Source organism: Seriola aureovittata, chromosome 14, assembly GCF_021018895.1.
Source record: "Seriola aureovittata isolate HTS-2021-v1 ecotype China chromosome 14, ASM2101889v1, whole genome shotgun sequence".
Lineage (NCBI taxonomy): Eukaryota > Metazoa > Chordata > Actinopteri > Carangiformes > Carangidae > Seriola > Seriola aureovittata.
This window is the reverse complement of record NC_079377.1, coordinates 20,884,066-20,896,834: the sequence shown is the minus strand read 5'-3', so window position 1 is coordinate 20,896,834 and position 12,769 is coordinate 20,884,066.

Below are 12,769 nucleotides of genomic sequence, written 5' to 3'. Positions count from 1 at the left end.
GTCACACACCAATCCGCCTCCACGGCCCATACACCCATAATACTCGCCATGCTCCAGACCAGCACACTTTGTCCCACATCATCAGTGAGCGCTGGAATTTGACGTAATTCTGCAGAATCACTTGGAGGTTTAACTGTCCAGTTTCCAGAGGGGTCATTTCACACCAATCACAAAGATCTTAATGTGAGAAAACTATCGCAGAAAAAGTATAGAGAGCAATTTTGACCCAACAGTAGCTTGAAATAGACTAGAATATACTGCAGCCACAGTGCATTTTGTATAATTGGTGCAACTGTTACTTATCCTAGAATTGAAAACCTTTATTTTACCTCTATTATGCTTTACAACTATGAAGTGACCCTATGAAGCTGAAGTAAATCCAATCCATAGGAAATCCTATGCAACAAACAATAACTATGTGTTTGAAACAAACAAACAAACAAACAAACAAAAACAAACAAACAAACAAACAAACAAACAAACAACGGCCTGTGTGAAAGTCTCGTGTTTTGTCAACCCATCCATCCACCCCAACCTCTTCCTAATGTGGACTTTGACACTCTTTATAATAGATCAGCTGCTACACCCGCTAGAGGTCGCCTAACAATAAAACCTAACTATGGGCCGTAATAAGCTGCTGGCACAAACGATCTGTAGGGTCGTTTTTTTAGGAGAGAACAGTCGTTCTGTGCGTTCTTCAGTGTTAAGAATCCGACTGGTATCACACTAACACTGATGTATCACCTGACCTTTCATATCTCCTGCAGCTGCATTCAATCTCTCACTCACACACACACTCACACCCAAACACACACACACACACACACACACACACACACACACACACACACACACAAACTGGTGGCTGGGGATGGATTCTCTGGTTCTCCAGGGGGCAGTTTAGATGGTCACGCCTTTCCCTCTGTGCCACTGAGGCATTGCCACTGTCTGTTTCACATTTAACATGGCACCCCTCCCCTCACACACACGCACTGCTTACACTGACATTGCCTGTTTCACATTACAAACGCATGCATGTGCATGCATACAGCACATACATTCATCCGACACTAACTGACAAGCATGCAGAAAGAGACACACACATACATACACACAATTCCTCTGCCCCTGTCTGTTTGACATTAAAGCTGAGTCCCTCTGCACCAGAAGGCAGTGGTTTATGTAGATATAAACTATTGCTCTAATTACCCCATATGTAGTCCTCCAAAAACAATGACGCTCTCTGATGAATATTTAACGACTGAACTCATACACACACATATGCATAATAATGATATGTGTGCACACCATCAAACACTGCCTGATTAGAATTTATTACAGACGAACTATTAAAATGGTTCAGCCTCTTTTCTCCTCTAGTAATTATGGATACAAAACATCCCTTTCGTCAGACTTCTTAGCCAGGTACTTACTTTGTTTATATGCTCACCGTTGTTTAGGAGTAACATCAAATATTTAGTACTGGAGAGAATGACATTGTGACATGTAATGATTCTGTTAAGGCACATTTCAACTGACTAAATTAAAACTTCTTGTGAGTGATTTTGTCCTGGGAGCAATGGCCCTGTCCATTTAAGAAACAGATAAAACATATTTGTATGTAGATATTTTTGTATGAGTTTTATTAAACGTATTTTTAGTCTGGTGTTTAGTATCTCTGCTCATGGTTGTATGAGCAACATTCATTCGAGCATTTTAAACGACATATGAGAAGTGGCAGCATGTTGCGTTTGCTTACCCAGCAGAAATGAGTATGACATGGTGAATGTGGAGATCCTACAGAGGGTGAAACTCAAAGCTTGAGCGCTGATATTTGGGAGGGTTGTGACGAGCTGCACTGTCCGACATTAGTTAGCATCAAAGAGGCAGATGACAGCTTCCTTGAAGAGGCAGGAGAGAGGAGAAGATAGATTTCAGTCAGACGTGGTAAGTATGGGTAAAGACTTCCAATATGTACCCGTGTGCACAAATACAGCCACACACACGAACCGGCATAAATGTCACACGTGTCATTAAAATGTTAATATGTACATCACCATTTTGTACAACAACTGAATATGCAAGACTCCTTTTCTTATAGTTTCATTGAAGTACTGGATTATGAAACAAACAGATGCTTTATGATTTATTAAGCCTAGCTCAGCAATTTATCACTGCCTCTATCTGGGGCTGTTCCCAACTCTAATCCTTATTATTGCTCCCTGAAATAAAATAAAAAAACTGCTTCTTTTTTTTTTCCTCCTTTCTTTCCTTTTAAGAAAGGTCACTATCACTCAATTGATGTATAGAACAATTGATGAGGACATCAGTGAAGACCCATCTGAATTTTTTAAAACACAAAAGTCAAGGTGCCTTCAGCTGCATCGTGCTTTGATGACATTGCTGATGGTGGATACTTCTGCACAGGCAAAAAAAACAAAAGTTTCAGAAACCAAAAGCAAGTCGTATCACTGCAAAACAAATTGTGAAATCTAAAACATATTTTACATGAGCTTTGATGAGGAAAATCTGTCAGCAAAGAAGTACTGCAAAAGTTGTGACGGGACACAATGCAATGTGCCAACCCATAAAACCCATGCAGTCTGCACACAAAAATATGCATCCACACATTCTGGCACAAACACTCATATTTCAAGGCATACCTCCAAACCGATATTCATAAACAAGCACACAGCGTTGGTCAACTATATTTCCATGTTCGTAATGTGCAATTTCTGTCTGTATTTTGACCACTTGGACAAATGATACACCACAGTGTTTGCTAGAATCTGGTAGAGGACAAAAAGGGCTGAACAGTCACTATCCTTCTTCAACTCAGATAAATTAGCACAAATCTGAGCACAGCAAAGAGAAAATAAACTCCCTTCTATATATGATGAGTGAAAGAGAAGGATCAAGATAAATTATGCTTTGTAATTGCTTTATTTAGATTTATCATACATATATACATTAACAGGTTTAATCACATACACACAACCATATATACCTCATATTCACAATACTTGCAACAAAAAAAAGACGAACAACACAGCAACAACGAAATGATTGTTCACCGAGTAACAATATGAAAAAGTCTGGACAACACTTGTGGACTGGAATCAGGTGGAGGAGAGGAGTGTTTCTTATTGCTAAAATATTCAAATACAAGAACGATTCATTGAATGGGAAGAAAAGATTTTTATGAAAGAGGAGTGAGACTTTAAAGAAGCAAATCTGAAGATCTGCAAGAGGAAAACAAACCATAACAGTAACTTAATTATGATTTTTTTTTTTTTCTGAATAAGATACTTGAACAGGCAACAATCTAGAGAGAGACGGCCACAAAGAAAGGTGAGAAGAAAGAGAAGTTAACGTGATATACAGACAGAGGGGAAATGTGTGAGTCATTGAATCACGGCTGAACAAGTCTATCCGAGCCCTCTAGGTAGCAGTCAGTCTTTTGTGGTTATATCGCTTCTGGATGAAATTCAATAAGAGGAAGAACCCCGAATTGGTCTGCAGGAACTGAGCCAGTCCTAAACTAAAACAATACAGGTTAAGAGTCTGAGAGGAGTAAGCAAAAGGTAAGTGTCAGTGTTTTTTTCCACCGAGATTGACTTTATTCAACAGAAGAATAAACTAAATTTGTTTTAATTTTACCAGGATTAAAATGTTCCCCAAGTTGTCCAGTGTCTTGCTGCCTTTTCTGTTCAGTAGTAGCAAAATAAAACAGTAAAAACACATGAAAACACATACCAGACATTGACAAAATATTGGCAGGGTAGTTCCTCCAACATTTTTGTTGAATTGCTCAAACCTTCCTGTGAGTCATTTGTGGTGGTTGGACAGACTCGATTAATTTTTTAACAATCCATGAGTTCAGGAAAAAATAGTCAAATAAGTCAAATAAGATAGGAACCATGATATTATAATAATAATAACAATGCCAAATTAAGTTAATTGTTATCAACCTAGCTGTGCAAGTTTAATGCCATTAACCTTTGCTTACCAAATCAAAAACACTACACACATTTTAGTCATTGGCCACATTTCTGCCGTTTTAAATGCAATCATGAGAGGTTCAAATTCTAAACAGCAGGTGCTGTAGTGGACTCTCATCGAAATGGAAACTACCTGTTTTACTTTTTAATACAATAATATAAAGATTTAATTTCACTGATGTGACAGCAGGACACTGCAATGACTGACTGACTGACTGACTGACTGAAACAAAGAGAAATACTGTCATCATGACTACCTCAACATGATACAAATATACAGACTTTTATGGATGTAGTAGCCTACTGTGGTCACATTAAATTAAACCTGTGTCGTCTGCTTCCAAAAACATGTTTGTAAGCAAACAGAGGCCATTTTATGTTTTAGAGGACAGAGACAAGAGACAGCAAGGAAGTAAAAAAAAAAAAAAAAGATACTGTACTGGCAGCCATCAATGAAGTACAGTTACACAAAAGCCACTAATATTGTAAAGTGATAGTGAGACAGTGACACCCACAGAGGGGAAGGCGGGGTGAACTCAAAAGCTAAACAAACCCCACAGCACACAAACCTATTGCTCTGGTCCGTCACCTTGTAACCCAGATTCCAACAACACTGCACAGCATTGACACGTTTCCCCTGGTGTGCCACCTCAGGCATACAGGCGCTACGGTCTTGGTGGATTTGTAAAAGAGGAGTAGACATGCTGTATAGAGTGAAGTCTGGCCCAGAGGGAACAACAAGCCCGCCCTTCCCTGCACCTCCTCCTCCCCAGTGACCTTTCACAGAAAACAGTCGTGGCAGATATTACAGCTCCTATCTCAGCAGGCTCTTAAAGGATCAAAGAAGCCCTAGACCTGGAACACATAGACACACAAGAAGTGCTCGTACAGGTACAGATACACACACACACACACACACACACATAGAGTACCTGCATGCACGTGGGCACACTTGTTTGTAGGGATATTTACATAGGCAAATGTATACAAACAAACCTAAATGGGAAACAAAAACATGCATAGATGCAAAAAATACTTCTACACACACACACACACACACACACACACACACACACACACACACACACACACACACACACACACACACACACTTCTACACACACACACACACACACAAACCTGAGGTCAACATTACACACACGCCACACACAGGCAGTATATGCTCTCTCACACACCTGCACAGACACAAAATCACTCCAATTACATGTTTTTTTTCCTCCTTACTGCCCTCCCTCAATGCAGTCCAAAGGGACAGATGATGGGAGCGATACAGAAGAAGAGGATAAGAGGATGAGAAGGGTGCCTGGAGCCAAAACGAGTTGGTTTTCAAGAAAGGAGTCATCTAAGCTGCCAGTCCCTGTCTTTTCTTTTGGAAAAGTTAATCCCCATCCCTCTCCCAGCAGATATGATCCCTCGTCTACAGGAACCTACTGGCATGAATAGAAGCAGGTGAACTGTCGGGGGATTCTATCACTGGAGGAGCGATTGGATTCCACAATACAGAGATGAGCCTTTATTTTTTTTTTTTCATGGGCCAGCAGAGCTATCTTTTCCAAAGCAGGTCCAGTGATCAGAAACTTAGCTCTGGTTGTACCTCTGCAATGTGTGTGCCAGGGTGAAATGTGAGCATAAGCACATCTGTGTGTATGCTTGCTTGTTATAGGCTTACAGATTACAAGCCTATTCAAGCACTCTTTTTGAGTCTCTGCTCTGGTGAGTAGGCTGTAGGAGTGAGCTGGGCACTACTTTTACAAGTCTTCATAATGGATAATATGCTTTCCAGACACAAGTCGCCCAGTCTGGGCCTGTGTACCTAACAAAATGTTGGAAGCTGAAAGGCTTTGATAGTCAGTAGACCTGAGCCGAGTGTTTAATACTCAGCTCAAGGCCATAAAGACATCATGTTGCTTACAGCGCTAACGCTTCGATATCATTGTTTTGGAATTTGCAATTTCTACAGATTCCCAGAAGACATACTGACATGCCATGGCAGAAAAAGCACATGTTTAATTAATAACACTAATAGGTTTATTAGTTCAATGCCATAGACTGGGCATGCTACTCACTGGCATGCCTTATTTGGGCATTGAGATGGAATGGGGCCCTCATAAATTATAGTTAATTAATTACACCTGTTCTTTTCCTGCCATGACAAGTCAAAATAGCCTCAGTGAAGGGAAAAAGAAAACGTCTATCAACCTCACCTACTCACACTTTTCCAGCTGCTCAGGGATTTTACTCTCTGTTCATATTATATTCAGGTCTGTAGTCTTACACTATTGTATCGGTTCCAGACAATTAACCCACAAGAAAAAGAAAACTGTTGTTGTGAATGTTGCTGCAATTCATCACAGTCACTTTAAGAGGCTGATACATGTTAAAGATTACTTACTACATGCTTCTACTGTTACCACTGACTTTGTACGTCTACAAGCGCAGGTGCATGCGTGTTTAAAAATACACGTTTGTGTCTGTACAGGTGTGTGTGTGTGTGTGTGTTCCCCTATGTGATCACGGTAAGCAGCTGTCAGGAGGCCCAAGTCCTTGGGTGGTCTCACACTCTCATCCATAAATTATTACCCCACTCTTCTGCTGCTGGCCTTGAAGTGTGTTGGGGTTAGGTTAACACACTTTGTTGGAGCGTCCACCTCCTGTAAGTCTGGTCTTATACTCAGCTACCATGAACAAATACGGACCATATGGTAAGGTGGTTGGATAATGTTTATATTTGGATCTTGATTTAGATTTTGTGATTTACAGGTCCAATTCTGAATATTTGAGTAGTAAAATAAACTGAAATATGCTGACAACAAAAACCATCTGTATTTTAAGCAACAGGTAACAGACATTTGGTTAAAATAATGAAATGTATAAATATTCCATGTAATACTGTGTATACTAGGTATAGGTCTAAAATCTAATTTAAGGGAATCAATCAGCAGAATCAAACATAACTCGTATAGTACATTCCTGCTGACCTCTGACCACAGAGTTTGATTTTTTCGAGCCCAAACTTTAAGTTTTCCTACAGGTCTTGGATTCCTGATGTATTGTCAGCCGTTATTATTGTTAATGTCTGATACGTTACTGTGCTTATACCTTAGTGCTTTCTTTCTTTTTAGCAGGTGCACTTTTATGACCAACTTAACAGGCTTCTGTATTCATTGAGAAAGGAGGAAATACAGTATTTTCTCTTCTACTTAAAGATAAAGACAAATACACCACACATTCACAGGCCTCTTATCTTAAAATAAGCAATCTGTGATTGTACTTTGGTTTTCTTTATCTGGATTTATGTCAAGTGCATTTTATTGCAAATCTGTTTGCTTATTTGACAAAAAAGTATTTAAATAAATCTGGAACTAAATAGACCTGGAACAACTTTATAAAATCGCTCCATAAAGTTTTATCTGGTGAGAGCATCAGTGCATTCTGCACTGTTTTGCTGCATCATGATTTACACATAATTAACAAAAGTTTATCCAAAGCTACTTTTATCTGTCCGTAAAGCTGTAATTGGCAGAGTTCATGTCTTTGACTGACACTTGAGACGATAAAGAAAACACATTCTTGAATAACACACACAAACAAACCGCCACATGCTACTTAAAACATAATTCACTGCATATTTTGCTGGTGTTTAATCATTCCCGTAAATTGCAGTTATTATCTTTGGCTATTATATCTAATTGTTGCCATATCTCATATAATCAGAACTATATGGGGCCAGAACATGTGCATGTTTAAAATTGTTTGTGTTTGTGCATGTATGTGTGCATAAATTAGAGGGTGTGCATGTTTGTCAAAGTGTATGTGTGTTTCTGTTTAACTCAGCATCCACACATATCTGTGCGTATGTGAGCACGTGTAGGCCTATGTTTGTGTACGTGCATAAGTCTATGTGTGTATATGCGTCTGTGTGAGTGTGAAGTGTTTCTGCACGTGCATGTGACTTAAACAAACAGAGCATGTTTGGGAGGAATGTGGTGTGTCTGGAGATTGTAGGTCTCTGGGAACACAGCACACTGGTGCACTTAACATAGCTGTTCATCAGCAGCTCCTTCCAACATACACAGGCATCACAATACACAAACACACACGCAACTGAGCAGTCTGGCATAGTTTCCATTAGGACACACAATGAGGGGTTAACTGGTGTGTTCAGCAGAGAGCGAGTGAGACAGTCACACCACCACTATTGTCATCTGAAACCTCCCCACAGCCGCCCACTGATGACTCCTCGATACAATATTAAAACCGTCTGTCATCATCAATCACTGTCATGTTGAATTGTGTAAAATTCCTTTAAAAGTGCTTTTAGCAAACAGGTTGGCCACAAAGTGCTTCACAGAGAAAGACACAATGACAAGAGGTGTACATTAAAAACAAGAAAGAACACACACTTCACAAACTCCACCGAAACTAATTTCACCATCCCCAGCTCACCGCAGGCTGACTCAAATAAGCCTGGTCCATAACAAAAACAATGACTCTTTGAGCGACTATTACCACAATTTCTCATGAGCTGACATCAATTGTTTTGACTCCATCAGAAATCGAATGGAACCATGCACTTGGCGTCTTACTAAGGTTAATGCTGCAGCTTCAGAACCAATTCAAAACATGGCTCCCCACCAAGGGATCCACTGCACTGCAGAGTATTGTCAAATTCCCAGCGACACTTTCCTCACCGCTGAAAATGCAGAGTGAGATTGGAAGTAATATCCTCAGCTGTGTAGGACAGAGATCATTTTGATACTGTGTAAAGATTGCAAAAGCACAGGGGACGCACAAAAAGCCTCTTAGATTGTATAACTTAATCATGCATGAAAGAAGGCAATACAGAAACATTCAGGGCCTATTCAAAAACACTGAGGGTTTTTTTTTCACCGTCTGCTTATCCTGTCCAAGTTCTGAGTCTCGTTGGGAGTGATAGCATTGTTATGAAGCCAAGCTTTTATGAGCTTTGGCCCCTGATGATGATGATAGGATCCCTTTATAGCAGAACAACTGTTTTTTGCTAATGACCTCTGGTTACTTTAGCATTAGCATGCTAATGTCGCGAAAGGGAGACAGAAAACCCACAAAAATACTTGTTTTTGTGGCGATTAAAAAAAAAATAATAATCCAAAAACTATTGTCTTTCGTCTGACTCCATTGGATCACAGTAAAAAGAAGAAAAAAAAAACAGAAGAAGAAAGAGAGAATCATTCTTGTGCCTGTTTTCAAACCCCATCCCAGGGAACAGATGTTGTTCATTCTGCTTGGCTGTGCTGAGGAAGAGCACCAAATCGTGCTGTTTTCAGCCCAAATAGCTCACGCACAATTACTCTGCCGGGGATCTGTGTGCGTTGGCACGTCGCTGCGGTTCCCCCTTTGTTTTCTTAATAATTAGCTTGTGTTTTCACAGGGGGTTTGTATGTGTGTGGGGAAGCCAGGCTTTTCAAGGCTACTTAATCTACTCCCTAGTCTCTCTCCCTCCCTCCCTCCCTCCCTCTGTCTCTCACTCTTCCTCAATCTCCTCCCTTGCTTCTCTCCCATCCTACATTATCTGTGTTGTCTCACTCTCTCCCAGAACCCAGGGCCTGGTTGATGAATAAATGTGAGTTCAGGTGGTTTTGCTGCAGCTCATATTTGATCTGAGGAGTGAGGTAAAATGATGAAATGTTCCACAGTTGTTGCATCATTGGCCTTTTCTTTCCCGCAGGGTTTGTGAATTCTAGAGAGATGATCAGAACGGGGGTCATGGTTATTGCTGGGTGACTTGATGGCAAGGCATATGGCCATACATGCTGTATTAATATTGAATGTTTTAAGGCATTGCTCCAGCAATGACAGACGAGTGGAAAGCATTCAGATCACTAGCATTATTCATCATTATCATCTACATATCAACAGTCTGTCTCACGCACACAGTTCTCACATTTCAAAGTAACTAAATACAATTTTTTCAACAACTTAAAGAGTCAGAATTGATCTCCAGACATTTGAAACACAAATATTAAATCTGTTTTTTAAAAAAGTACACTAAGGTGTACTGCTCTGGCAGCATTTATCTCTCTTACTGTCATGTGTCCAATACATGAACTCTACTGTTAAACACACTTCCGCCGCAACCATGTCAATCAATAATGCCTGTGTTTGACTAGTGGTCGATATGCTCTGTGTCATCGATTTTCCACCTGCTCAGATGGCTCGAACACCTTGACCCCAACGGGATCTGTTCACATGGCCTCTGTTAATTAAACTGAACCAAGGACATGCATTTGATAAAGCACACACAGACAGATAAATACACAGTTACTTACACACACTTGGGATCGCAGATGTAGTCAACATGCACACACACACACACACATTTTAGATGTTACAGCAGAAGCACTGTGACTGCAGGGTCACCAGTTCAATCCTTGAAAATCTGGGAAAATGCGGGCAGGGAAGGTGAATGAGTAACAGCACCATTAACAGCTGCTGCAGAAGTGCCCTTAAGCAAATCCTTTCCAAGACAAATGATGTTGAGATTAAGATTTGTTGATTGTTGAAAATGAAAAAAAAAAAATGCAAAGACGTATTTCTAGCTGGTTAAAAAGATAAATATGAGGTATTAAAAAAACGTTTGGCCAAGTTACAGAAAGAGAGACGCATTTGACAAGTTTTCAACGACTTTTTGGCTACATGATGGTTGTCATAGATAGTTCAGATTTATCCAATAAAACTATGTCCATAGAAGCCAGGTGGCTCAAAACCAACTGCTCCTGTAGCTGCTGAGTGTCTGACACCACAAGACTGTGCAGAGCTTGTCCCAGGTGTGACTGAATGAAACTGTATAAATGTAGTGTTGATGTTTATAGAAAAGACCTGAACATGAACACTGAGTTGACTTTCAATAAACTGTTAAATTTTCTCTCTCTGAAACATGTCAGATCAAAGACAATCCTTAATCTTCAGAGTAATCATTCATCTCCTCACTGGCCTTTATAAAGCAACAATGAATCCTTCTGAGAAGGTAGCAGAAGTGTTACATCAGACCGACATGACAACTGGTCACTGGAAAACATGACTGCCAGTAAAGACCCATATTCATCAGGAGAAAATACTGCTGAAAATATGCTGATGTGCAAAATGTTGTCTGTGTATTGAGTCCTGCACGGTGCTGATGCTGCCAGAGTGAAAGTTTTCACTTAAGCCATCCACACTAAAAATGCATGCACGCACAGCAATGTGGGACTCTGAATTAAAAATGTCTACTAAAAGCCAAAAGCACAGACAAAGGAATCGGTGGAAACTGAGGTCACTGGCAAAGAATCTGGAGGAATGATGGCTCAACTCTCCCTTCCCTTCTCAACTTGGCATAGCTACCAAAACCCTCAATGCAAACCGATGTCGAACAACAATGATGTTTAATAGTCCTTTAGCAAACACATGCCACAAATCTTTGCCAATATACCATGCTTTATTCCCCAAAGACTTTCAACTATACTTTTGATCACTGGCACTGACGAGAGCAAAGAGAAAAATAAACGTCTGAGTAATAGAGCGTACAGTACGCTTTATGCCTACCAAATTGTACAACGAAGGCAGAAAAACAAAATGAAAAAAAAAATATGGGTTGTAGTTAATAGTTAAGTTCCAACTCATGGAAAGAAGTGAAGCAACACTCTTGCCGAAAGCCAACACATAGCTAACTTTTACATTTGGCAAAAATTTGTGTTGATATCTTCAACACAATCTCCATATTATTTATAATCAACAATACACTTCCTGCACTCTAGTTTATGCCTAATTCACAAAAGAAAAAGAGTTTGTGTGATTATATTGTTGCTGTTATAGGTAGATGTGTGTGAATGGCGTGCACCAGAATGCACATGCATGCACATACACACTGACGTACTTTTCCCCCCGGCCTGGGCTAGTGATAAGGCTGTGGGAATGGGGTCACACCTGCAGTGGCTGGCAGGGGTGATAAACGATGTTGCTTTAAACTTTGGAGACCGTCATTTTTGGGAGCCTCTGTTTACCCTGTATTGAAGTATAATGGGGGCCTTTGAAGGCTGGAGCGCCAGGGACAGAGGCTGCCCTCTTTCTGCTTTTTTTGAAAGGAGTGAAACCAGCCCTCGATTAGCTAATGACACATTCTGCTTCGATTTGCCATAATAGGACAGAGCAGCCCTCTGACATTAGGACCGGCATTTCCTACTCAGGCTGCTTTGGAAAGTTTCTCACAGCTATCATCAGCCAAATGAAATAAATCAGTTTATATCACAGTTTTTGCAGATTTTTTCTTACGCGTGACAGGCGGGTCGGTTTTTATGATGAAAATTAAGACATGGACGTACGTGTTTATAAGATGTCAAGAAGTGTAGACGTACATGAAGAAGCCTTCAGAACTTCCTAGCTATCAAACCAACATATGCATGTACACATGTTAGTCATACACTAAAGGCTGGACAGCTCATGCCCTTCAGTCATCACCTACCCAAAAAAAAAAAAAAAAAGCGCTTGCTGTGTCAGACACCAGAGCTGCCTTTTCATGCTAGTTTGGAGAAGTCATAAGGAGATCCTCTTACCACCTCTCTTATCAGATGAGGCTGCATATCTGGGTGCTCCTCCTTATTTGTCTTTTAGACCCGAAGCGATAAAGTGACGCGAGAATGACAGTCTAGACTGCAGCTGTCTCAGTATGAAACATTCCAAACCTTGACTGAAAAGCACTGTAATCTCTGCACGCACGCACACACACACACAAA